The following is a 12,577-nucleotide window of genomic DNA, read 5'->3' on the forward strand; positions in this document are numbered from 1 at the left end:
GGCTTAGCCGAGGATGCACAGGTAGGAGCATTAGATGATTCTGGGTCCCAAGTCAGAACCCTTCTACGATGGATGCTTGCTGTCTCATCCCACTTTCCCAACTTTGATTCTTTCTAGACTCTTAGCACTCAGAGTCTGGCTGCAAACTTGATCATGTGTTGGAAGCAAAGGACGCCCCTCTGGAGGGAGGGTCCAGCTTTAGATGGGTGGCTGGTACATGGGTCCTCCTCACTTTACTGGAAGTTGAACCTGGGCTCTCATCAGCTCCCAAGCAGCTGAGATGAACTTGCATCATTAGGCACAGGAAATGCGTGGGATCCAGGGAGTCTCAGAAGGAACCTTTTAAGGTAGCCAGCAGCTGGGAAGCAGCTACAGCAGAATCAACAGCCCTGCCTGGAGATGAATCTGCTCAGCCCAGGGGGGAAGCGGCTCTAATGGCTGTGTGAAGTCAGTGCCAGCGTGACAGATGCCAAGAGAGGTCACAGCCACCACAGAGATGGGCATGAGGCTCGTATCTGTGAGTCACCAGGGAAGGGACTCAGTCACACTCTGAAACCTGGGGACAGGAACCAAGCTGTCTCCACAGCCAGCTTCCCACAAAAGCAAGATTAATTCTCACACAGGAGGGCTGCAGAGCAGGATCTCTTGTCAGCCTGGAGCTACAGCAGTGGCAGCACGCATTCAATTAATCTTTACCTGCTTAGCCTGCTGTGAGGAGGGCAAGGCCCCTGCCCTGCTCTGAGAGCTAAACACCAGGGCCTCAGGGACTGCTGCTTCATCCTAAAGCCTCCGAGCTACAGGAGAATGGATTCGAGAGTTTTGTAAAATAAAATAAATGGCAGAGCCCAAGCAGGTGTGTAGCAGTGAGTGCCATCCTGTCCCTGGAGTCACGGCTAGCCCAAGCCAAGCCTCTTCTTGGAACATGAAAGAAAACTCAAGTGGCTTTTTTTCTACCTCAAGAAACATTCTGAGGGAGAATTTCCAGTAGGAACCTCTCAGCCTGTCAGAACCGTCCTTGCCTTTAATATATCTTTACAGACCTCCCACAAGTCCCTTCCAGGCCACCCCTCCCTTTCAGTCTCTTATGGGGGAGCTGCCACTTTTTCTTGGTTGTTTCTGCAGACTTCTCTGGACCCTCTGCTCTGCCCCGCCCCATTTTCTAAGCCCTTGTTTTTGCTTTTTCCAGCAAGGGAAGTAGCAATTGTCTTAGTTAGGGTTGCTGTGAAGAGATGCCGTGACAGTGGCCATTCTCAGTTAAAAGAAAACATGTGACTGAGTCTGGTTTACAGTCTCAGAGGTCTAGTCCATTCTCATAATGGCAGAAGCATGGAGAGGCCTGCAGGCTGACGGGGTGCTGGAGTAGGAGCGAAAGTTCCACATCTTGATCGGAACGCATCAGGAGTGCCACACTGGGCATACCTTGAGCTTACGAGACCTCAAATCCCACCTCCACAGTGATGCATTTTCTCCAACAAGGCCATACCCTTTATTTTTTATTAGATATTTTTTTCATTCATTTCAAATGCTATCCCAAAAGACCCCTATACACTCCTCCCGCCCTGCTCCCATACCCACTCAATCCCACTTCTTGGCCCTGGCATTCCCCTGTATGGGGCATATAAAGTTTGNAAGACCAAGGGGCCTCTCTTCCCAATGATGGCCAACTAGGCCATCTTCTGCTACATATGCAGCTAGAGACACAAGCTCTGTGGGTACTTGTTAGTTCATATTGTTGTTCCACCTATAGGGTTGCAGATCCCTTCAGCTCCTTGGATAATTTCTCTAGCTCCTCCATTGGGCATACCTCTTAACTGTGCCACTCCTTGTGGGCTGAGCATTCAAACACATTGAGTCTATGGGGGCCATAGGTATTCAAACCACCACAGCAAGGTTTTTACTAAAGAGCTGAGCCTCTTTGGGGATGGCTGAAACAGTTCCCACCAAAGACCAGATGACAATCTAAAACTCAGAATTAGCCACTACCCCTGGCCATCTGTGTCAGCGTGTTTGCATCACAAATTACCCCCAGATACCGTGGTCACAGCTCTGGACATTAGCCATTTGCAGTCTGCTAGGTGGGACTCTGGGTTTAGCTCAGATCGCCTACAGCCCTTTACTTAACAGTGGACCATGTATGCCCTGCTCCCACTGGGGGAGGGGGTGGGGAGCTCAGACAATACATTTAAAAACTAACCTATCCTTTGACTTCTGGGCAGATGGCTCACTGCTTACAGTGCTGAGCAAGACAGTCTCTATGGTGTGGTTAAAATCTAAAATCTAAAGCCTAAAGGAAGATGCTGAGTTAGAAGGAAATCTCCCCTGTATGAAAACTATCCGTATCTCAGTTCAGTTTCTCAGTAGACCTACATGATGTCCCCTAGTCTCAAAGTAGTTAGGAAATTAGGATGCACTACAGCAGAGTGGTTAAAATTTTTGACGCGAGAGTCAGCTTTCCTGGCCACAGCACGTCACTGGCTGAGTTACTTGGTTTATTCCAAGCTTTCTGGGTCCAAGGCTCCTTATCTAGAGGATTGTGAGAATGAGAGCATGTACTGTACAGCCTTCTGTTTTCAGATCTGGATGAGATAACACATTGTTATTTTTTGGCCTGGTACAAGATTCTCTTCCCACGATTCTTCACGTGATTATTGCTTTATTGCTTGAGGTAATTTTTAGACTCCAAATGATTCTTTCCTGCTTTTTATTCACTTAAGAGCCTGGGGTCCTTTTCTGTGCTTGTGATACAGTACCAGCACAGTGACCTGGCAGAGGCTTAGCTACCACACTGGTTTCAGCTTGTCTGGGGTGTTTGGCATGTTGGTATCCCTAGAGGATGCTGTGTAGAATCAGCCATCCCTTACCCACCCTGGCTGAGTCCCACTCCCTGGGCTGATGGTTACCCATCAGAGTCCTTGGGTATTCTGCTAAGCACTCAGCCTCTCCTTCATGCTGTCAGCCCCTGACTACTAAAGAACAGCCACAGTATAGAGGAGGGCAAGGCTATGTTACACCTCTTGATATACTAGGCTAGCAACAGCTGATAACCTGTAGAGAGATAGATGGCCTTCCCGGCCCAGATGCCAGAAGGCACCTTCAAGGCAGACAGCAAGAGTGCTTCCATGACAATCAGCCCCTTATGTTTCCACCTCTGGGAATCAGCCAGGAATGGGAGCCCATGGGAGCCAGACCCCAGGACACAGGCTTCTAAGGGGTGCACTGAGACCAGCTGGAGGCCATGGTGCAGCCATGCTGAGAACTGACTGCATCTCAGTAGCTCTTTGAAAACATTTTTTTGCTGTGGCTGATGGCACCCATTAGCGTAAGCTCAGATGGGCAGAAATGAGCTTGCACCTGGCTGTGTGATCGCCTTTCCAGGTCTTCAGTGAGGAACCCCTACAGACAACGACTGTTGAGAGAGTGTGGGGATTGGAATGTGTGGGCATGCCTTCCTACCAGAAGCATCTTCTAGACTCTCTACCAGGCAATGTTCTGGCTCGCACAGGCTTGGCTGTGCATCCAGCTGAGTATGTTTCCTTGCGGTGTACTCAACCGGAGGTGTAACTAAGAATCTATAGAACAGCGCACCCCCATTCTATTTTTGAAGACAAAAGAGAACACATGCCAATTCTCACATGTGTCATGTGTGTCCTGGGGATTGAACTCAGATCCTCATGCCTACAAGGCAAGCCCTTTACCGGGCGAGCTACCCCCTTAGCCCTACATGAATGACATCACAACCATGAAAAATCTCTAGATGCTATGTCCTCACCGACCCAGTGAGCATCGCTGTGGCTCCAACTTGTACTGCCGTCCTTCCTCCTGGAAACAATGCAGTGATGTGGAAAGTCTGGTTCCCACTTATTTAATAGCACATTCTTTCCAGTCTGGTTGTAAGCCTGATTCTCCACAATCCATGCGATGGTAAATGGCTATGACCTTGTTCAGATCCGGTGTCAGAAAGGTCAGCATGGTCAGGAGTTTGGCATTTAAGGTGCCAGGTATTCTGTTTTTGTGGCTGTCACATCACCACTGCTGCTAAGCAGTTTGTTGGATTATTTCAGTGAGATATATTTACCATTCCGTCTCTTTGCGTATAATTGCATTTTGATGATGAGTCATAAGCCTCTTATGATACCGTGCTGCCTTTGGGTCATTTCTGTAGTCATCAATTCCCATTGTATTCTGTCACTACCTTCTCATTGATAGGGTGCTAAGTGCATTATCTGTTACTGCATTACTTGCCACAGGGGGAAGGGAGGCTACATTTATCTAGAATATTGTTCACAATCTTTAAAAGTGATCCGGGGAAGAGGTCAGGGAAGCGCTCACCCTCCTCCCTCGTCTCCTACATCTGCCCAGCTCCCGAATCCTCTCATGGCTCCTGCACTCTGACACATGGGTGGCTCTGGGTTGAGAGCTGTCTTCTGACTCACTGGCCTTCCTGGAGGGTGAAGTTGCCTTTGCTTTCAAGGATTAGAATGTTTACCAGGAAGTCCTCCGGGTCTGGCTTTTGTGCAGGAACACCAGCCAGTGGCATTCACAAAGCACTGTCCCATGGCTCACCAAATCCAGACTGCAGAGACGGGGGTTCACAGGCCAGATCATCTATCTGGGGTGCATGAGCCTGAGGAAGTTACTAACTTTCCTTATCTAGCTTCTTGAATTAATCTCCATTTTATTAGAATCCTGCCTTCAGTCAGTCTATCATGGAGCAGGGGAGGGTCACATGGTCTGCAGTGCTAACTCGCAGGCTATAGTCAGTGTGATGACCCATAACTGCTCTCGGGTCATATCTCTATGTAGATATTCAGACAAAGCTTTCTATAGCCTTAAGATATACCGGTAGTTGGGGTAAATTCCTATGCCTAGCCCTGAAGGGGACAGTCACCTTGAGCTCGCACTCTCCTTTGCTCGGCATGCCACCTCCCCAACCCCGTGTCTGTCCCTGCTTCACACTGATTGACGGGGCAGGATGCTGTTCAGCTCAGGGTGTGAACCACACAGTCACACGATGGCTTGGAGAATCAGCCTCATGTTTCAGTGTTCCTGCTCCCTCGGGTGGCACCCTTGACTCCAGATTTCCCTTCTAGTGCAGGAATCTGTATTCACGCTTTCTGAAGAATGCGGAGGTATAAGCGTCATTGGCAAGGCGGCCGAAGAATCATTCCACAATCACTTCCTAAAGAAATTAGTGGTGTTATAAAAAGAAAAATTCAACCCTAGTCCACTGTGAACCCTGGAAAGAGGGAGATGAGAGGGACAGGCTCGAATTTTTTATGTCTCAATGTTCTTATTTTTTAAATGATCTAAGACCCACGGGAGAATATTCTATTTTGTCTTCACCCACTCTGGCTTTGGGCATCATTCATTTGTGCCTGACCTTTCACCTCGCTAACTCTTCTACCATTGTACCCACCTGAGTAGAACAGGTCCTCTTGAGGCAGATCCAAGATGAAAATCCATTTCATCCCTAACTGTCCCTATGTCTATTTGGAAAACAAAGTAGTTAAATACTTCACCTACCACCACAGTTTTCTGTGGGTATGGTTGCTCTGCAGGGCTTGGTGAGTATGAGCCTCAGCCTTGTGGGTTCAAAGTAGGGGGCCTTAAGAGGTGGGGCCTAGTGGAAGAGGTCATATAGTTGGGTCATGGTTGTCTTTGTGAGGGATGAATTTTGGCCTGGGGAGTAAATCCTCACAGCAGCAGGGTGTTCTGGCTAAGAGGTTGTTCTTAAGTTGCCACTTGTCTTAGTCAGGGTTTCTATTCCTGCACAAGCACCATGACCAAGAAGCAAGTTAGGGAGGAAAGGGTTTATTCAGCTTACACTTCTATACTGCTGTTCATCATCAAAGGAAGTCAGAACTGGAACTCAAGCAGGAGCTGATGCAGAGGCCATGGAGGGATGCTACTTACTGACTTGCTTCCCCTGGCTTGCTCAGAATGCTTTTTTTATAGCACCCAGGATTACCAGCCCAGGGATGGCACTACCCACAATGGACTGGGCCCTCCCCCCTTGATCACTAATTGAGAAAATGCCTTACAGCTGGATCTCATGGAGGCATTTCCTCAAGTGAGGCTTCTTTCTGTGGTAACTCCAGCTTGTGTCAAGTTGACACACAAAACCAGCCAGTACACCACTTGTTCTTAAACATTATTTTACTCTCTGTCTCTGTCTCTCTGTCTCTGTCTGTCTGTCTCTCTGTGTGTACACATGCCATTGCACATGTGTGCGTGTGGAGGCCACACTCTATGAGAATCAGTTTTCTCCCTCTTCTATGTGGCTTCTGTGAATTGACCCAGGCCATCAGTTTTGGCAGCAGGCTCCCTTACCTCCTTAGGTCCCAGTCTTCTTTTCTTTTCCTCTGCTATGAGGTGACACATCCAGGGGCCCTTGCCAGTATGAGGTCATCCTCTAGTCACCAGACTTCTGTACCAAGCAGATCTCCTTACTTTATATAGCAACTAGAGGAAGATATTTACACAACACAAAATGGACCAGTATGGTCCATTATTTCAGCAATGCCTACGAAACAATATCCTTTCTTCATTTGTTAGTCAGATGAGTCCCATAACGAATAACTTTGGACTGGACACTGTCTGGTGACTGGGTAAATGTATCAGTGGTCAAGAGCTGGTTTAGCACATGCAAGACTCTCCATTCTATCTAATGTCACAGGCTAAATGTGTCACAAGCTAAAACTGTCTGATTGCTCTGCGACACTTATATTAGACAGGTTACTTATATTCTTTTTTTTTTTTAAATATTTATTTATTTATTATATGTAAGTACACTGTAGCTGTCTTCAGACACTCCAGAAGAGAGCATCAGATCTTGCTACGGATGGTTATGAGCCACCATGTGGTTGCTGGGATTTGAACTCTGGACCTTCAGAAGAGCAGTCGGGTGCTCTTACCCACTGAGCCATCTCACCAGCCCCCAGGTTACTTATATTCTTGATTTCTGCCCTGTAGTTACACTTCAAGGTAAGTGGGTTGCCTGGCATTTTAAGGGGCATACACTACTGAATACAGTTGTGATCTCATGAATGCTTAACATATTCAACGTATTAAATTCATTGAATCATTACTCCTACCCCCGTTTTCTGGAGGTAAGGCATTTCTAATTAGCCCAGCCTGGCTTAGAACCCTAGATTTTCCTGATTTGTTGCCTGAGTGCTGGGCATGTGTGGGGCATCATGCCTGGCTTGACATCATTATTTTTCCTGCTTCTCTAACTTCCCCGTATGCTTTGCCATTGAGTGCCTCTTTTGGCTTCTGGATGCTTGATACTCTCAGGTTTAAAGCTTTCTCTTGGCGTGGTGGTGACAATCACCACTGCACATCTTGTGTGTTTTCCACGTCAGGCCATTAGCCATCAGATTATCTAAGGAGATTGATTAAAAAAAAAAAAAAAAACAATCTCTTAAAATTGAGATTTAAAAATCACCACCTGGTGGAAGGACAGCTCATTGCTGAAGAGTTGCTCACTCTTTCTTTGTGTGTGTGAATGTGTGTGTATGTGTGTGTGTGTGTGTGTGTGTGTGTGTGTGAATGTTTGTGTTCTCATGTGTGTATGTGGAGGCAAGAGGTCAATGTTGGGGGGGTCTTCCTTTTTCTCTTTTGGGACATGGTTTCTCAATAAACTTCTTGCTTACAAGTTGCTAGATTGTCTACCTGCAGGCTCTGGACATGCTCCCTGTCTCTACCCAACCAGGGCTGTAGACATTCACAACCATGTCCGAGTTCCAGGGACCCACTCTTACATCCTCATGCTAGCATGGTGGTCACTTCACCTGTTGAGCCATCTCCCCAGCCATGGTGATGATTTCTAGTATTTTTCAGTGGGGAAAATTAATAGCAAGACTTAAAAGAAAAAACATCATGAGTTCGTGCTAATATTTTGAATTTGGTATTGCAGGGCTTTTATTTCTCTTCTTTGATTTTATAATCCCCCCACTTTAATTCTTGGTTTTAAACAAGAGTAGCAGTTACTTACCTGTGTTACTATTAGTTTTTTTACTATTAGTTTTCTTTTTATCAGTTCCATGGGTGACAATATCACTTCTGGAAACTTCATAAGAGTTTGTTAAAGTTATAGTTCATCTTTAAGATCTGCCTCACTAGGGATATAGTCAAATAACCATTTCACATTTCATTTGGATTAATTCTTGAGCAATTATACTACCAGCTTACATGGTTTCTTAGTCAGGGTTTCTATTCCTGCAAAAACATCACGACCAAGAAGCAAGCTGGGGAGGAAAGGGTTTATTTGGCTTACATTTCCATACTGCTGTTGATCACCAAAGGATGCAGGACCGGAACTCAAGCAGGTCAGAAAGCAGGAGCTGATGCAGAAGCCATGGAGGGATATTCTTTACTGGCTTGCCTCCACTGGCTAGCTCAGTCCACTCTCTTATAGAACCCAAGACTGCCAGCCCAGAGATGGCACCACCCACAAGGGGCCCTCCCCACTTGATCACTGAGAAAATGCCTTACAGCTGGATCTCATGGAGGCATTTCCCCAACTGAAGCTCCTTTCTCTGTGATAACTCCAGCTGTGTCAAGTTAACACAAAGCTATCCAGTACACATGGTGAGGCTCATTTGTCTTGCTTTAACTTCAATTCTTAAGAAATGCTTCTGTCCACGTTGAGTTAACATTTTATAATAACATAAGGCACTGACACAGATCTACATTATTATACTCAGAAGAAGTTCAGCTTCTAGCTCTTTATACTTGGTCCCTCTCTTGTTGTGGCAATCCAACAATGCAGCTTATCTTTCTATTTCTTAAGGTAGAAGTCAATGCGTAGATACATATGACTGTATGCATGCATATGTGTATGAAGCAGTACGAACGAACAACTTATACTTTGTATCTTACTCTTTGTAGATGAGAAAATATTATTTTTACATTTTAGGGGGCATTGGGATCAAAGTTGCTAAGCACAGGCTTATACTAGGTTACATAATTTTTCTGCTCTGTTTTTTTTACTTAAGAGTATATCCTAGAAATTGGCCTATAATTACAGATAGAGATCATCTTCACTGTGTCGCTCAGGTTGGCCTCACATACATGGCAATCCTCCTGCCTCAGCTTCCGTTGTGTTGGAATTATAGGCTTGGCTTTAGTGTGGCATTTTAATCCATGTATATACTGTCTAACGACCATGTAATAGACCATATCCACCATCAGTCCATGTTTACAATGTACAGTGGAGCAGCCATTACTTCAAATTCTCATTTTTTGTGTGTGTGTTGAGAGTTTTACAAATCCTTTTTAGTAGTTATTTGAAGCACTCTCTACTCTCATACTCTACTGTGCTGTAGAATTCTAGAGTTTATTCCTTGTATTCATCCATGCTTGCTAACCACGCCCTTTATTTCCTGTCCCCTACCTTTCCCAGCTTCTGGTGACCACTATTTCACCTATGACATCTATGGTTAGTTAGTATGTTCATCTTTTGTGTATCAGTGAGAACATGTAGTATTAATCCTTCTGTGCCTGCATTATTTCATTTAGCAGAGTTCCATCTAAGTTGCCACAAATGACAGGATTTCAATCAAATGATTTTCAACTTCACACATAGGCCATATTTTCTCTTTCTGTCTGAACAAACAACTAGGTTAGTTGCATATCTTGGCTATTGTGAGGAGTGTTGTAGTAAATGTTGGGATACAGGCATGGTTTTAGCATACCAAATTCCATTTCTTTGGATCCAGGCTCAGTAGTGGATCATCATGTCAACTCTACCCTGTACCCCCACCACCAGAGTTTTCTTTCTCCACATTCTCACCAGCTCTGGATTATTTTACCCCATGAAGCTACTTCTAGAAAGGGCTGTTCCTCTCTGCTTTATTTTCTTCTAAGAGTCCAATTTGAATGCTTTAGGGATGTGGCTAAAACAGGGAGCAAGCTGTGCTGGGCGATTGATTGTACATAGGGCTCATGACATTTTCTGTTTCTGTTTGAAGTACCCCAAAGTCCCAGATTGCTTCATCAGGAGCCACACCCTGCTTCAGGCCTGGAGGGGCTCTGCAATGTTGGGAGGAGGGTATGTATTAGGAAATGCATACATCCAGTTATAATTCAGTTATTCCTGGGGACAAAGTGCTTCTGATATTACCTACAGCTCTTAGTGATGTTGCCTGCCCACAAGTAGGATGACTCAGCTGCAGTGAAGTCAGCCACTTCTTCCTTATGGTGGAATATGACCTTCCTCCCTTTCAGCTGGTAGTGCTCCTACTAACCAGTTGCTCAGATGATGCTGTTGCTCCACATCCAGGAAGGTCTAGAGGAAAGACAAAGAACATGAAGGAGAGCCCTCCCGTCACCCCTCAGGTGCAGAAGCTGGGCCACCTCTTAGTGAGAGAGTGAAACCTATGCAACTGTGAAACTCTTAGAACAGAACAAAGTAGGGGCACTAGGGTAGACACAGGGGAACACACACACACACACACACACACACACACACACACACACATTAACTTTTTATTGATTCTTTGTAAACTTCACATCATGAATCTCAATCCTATGCAGGCAGTTCCCCTTCTCTTTGTATCTACCCTCTACCCTTGCAACAGCTCCCACAAAAGAAAATAAAAAAGAACAAACAAACAAAAACACAAACATCTTGTAGACACTGTAAGGTATCACAGTGTGTCCCAGGGTGTCCCACTGTGTCCCACAGTGTACCCTTTTGTCCATACACCTTTTCTTGCAAAATTTCATTGCAGTGACTCATTGGTCTGGTTTGTTATTAGCTCATCATTCATTTTATTATCTAATTCTTTAATGATACCCTATTGTTAATCAAGCTTAGAAAATTTCTAACGAAACCACAACCAAAAGGAGACTTGAAATAAGTTCAGAACCAGATATAAGAACTCTGAGAAAGGGGGGAAACTGTTCTGTTTGAATGAGTCACAGTAAAAGGAATCACAGAATTCCAGTGAAAGGAATCACAGAAGATTTGGTTTCAGCTTAAAGTACTGACCAGCAGGAAATTAGTTTTGCTTTATCCAACTGAAAACATGTGGAACAAAAAAAAAATAAAAGGTAAACTCTTACTTGGAAAGTGTGCAGTCCTTTGGTTGTCTGGATTCCTGTCAGCTGGTTTGTAAGCTTGATCGTTCAGAACTGTTAGATTACATAACCAACGAGTGCTCAGGTCTAAGAAGTGATTCCTAAGAACCAGTGGATGGAAGGCAAAGGTTTTTGGTGTTTTAAGTTAACAGATGCAGGACACATACTAAGTAACTAAAATACTTCCATACACTCCTGTCAGGAAAGGCGAGTGTTGACGGGCTAAAGCACAGTGTGTAACACATAATTTAGAGAAATATTTCAAGTGCTTCAAAATAGAAAATGTCAGTACTCACTGATTCCAGCTTCTGGAAAGGCTAAATATAACAGAAATGTTCCACACTTTAAATCTTTTTTAATTAGATATTTTCTTTATTTACATTTCAAATGTTATCCCCTTTCCTATTTTCCTCTCCGAAAATTTCCTATCCCCTCCCCACTCCCCCTGCTCCTCAACCCACCCACTCCCATTCCTGGTCCTGGAATTCCCCTATACTGGGGCATAGAGCCTTCACAGGACCAAGGACCTCTCCTCCCATTGATGACCAACTAGCCATCCTCTGCTACTTATATACCTAGAACCACAATTTCCACCATGTGTTTACTCTGATAGATGGTATAGTTCCAAGGAGCTCTGGGGTACTGATGAGTTCATATCTTTTATGGGGCTTCAGTCCCCTTCAGCTCCCTGGGTATTTTTCTGGCTCCTTCTTTGGGGACCTTGTGCTCTGTCCAATGGTTGACTGTGAGCATCCACTTCTGTATTTGCCAGGCACTAGCAGAGCCTCGCAGGAAACAGCTATATCAGGATCCTGTCAGCAGGCTCTTGTTGGCATCTGCCTAGTGACTGGGTTTGGTGGCTGTTTATGGGGTGGAGCCCCAAGTGGGGCAGTCTCTGGATGGTCTGTCCTTCAGGCTCTGCTCTGAACTTCGTCTCTGTAACTCCTTCCATGGGTATTTTTCCCCCCATTCTAAGGAGGAAGGAAGTATCCACACTTTGGTCTTCCTTCTTCTTGAGTTTCATGTGTTTTGTAAATTGTATCTTGGGAATTCTAGGTTTCTTGACTAATATTTACTTATCAGTGAGTGCATATCATGTGTGTTCTTTTGTGATTGGGTTACCTCACCCAGGATGATATCCTCCAGATACATCCATGTGCCTAAGAATTTCATAAATTCATTGTTTTTAATAGCTGAGTAGTACTCCATTGTGTAAATGTACCACATTTTCTGTATCCATTCTTCTGTAAGGGACATCTGGGTTGTTTCCAGCTTCTGGCTATTATAAATAAGGCTGCTATGAACATAGTGGAGCTTGTGTCCTTATTACAAGTTGGAACATCTTCTGAATATATGCCCAGGAGAAGTATTGTTGGATCTTCTGGTAGTACTATGTCCAATTTTCGGAGGAACTGCCAAACTGATTTCCAGAGGAGTTGTAGCAGCTTGAAATCCCACCAGCAATGGAGGAGTGTTCCTCTTTCTCCACATC

This window comes from Mus pahari, chromosome 22 (assembly GCF_900095145.1).
Source record: "Mus pahari chromosome 22, PAHARI_EIJ_v1.1, whole genome shotgun sequence".
Lineage (NCBI taxonomy): Eukaryota > Metazoa > Chordata > Mammalia > Rodentia > Muridae > Mus > Mus pahari.